Source organism: Mus pahari, chromosome 21 (genome assembly GCF_900095145.1).
Source record: "Mus pahari chromosome 21, PAHARI_EIJ_v1.1, whole genome shotgun sequence".
NCBI lineage: Eukaryota > Metazoa > Chordata > Mammalia > Rodentia > Muridae > Mus > Mus pahari.
In genome coordinates, this window is record NC_034610.1 from 44,397,804 (window position 1) to 44,398,136 (window position 333).

The following is a 333-nucleotide window of genomic DNA, read 5'->3' on the forward strand; positions in this document are numbered from 1 at the left end:
AGAAGTGCTTGCTGACAGGAGCTGATATAGCTGTCTCCTGAGTGGCTCTGCCAGAGCAAATACAGAGGCAGATGCTTGCGCCCAACCATTGGACTAAGCACAGGGTTCCCAAGGGAGGAGTTTGAGAAAGAACTGAAGGAGCTGAAGGGGTTTGCAATAAGAAAAACAACATCAGGGGCTGGTGAGATGGCTCAGTGGGTAAGAGCACCCGAGTGCTCTTCCGAAGGTCCAGAGTTCAAATCCCAGCAACCATATGGTGGCTCATAGCCATCCGTAACAAGATCTGACGCCCTCTTCTGGAGTGTCTGAAGACAGCTACAGTGTACTTACATA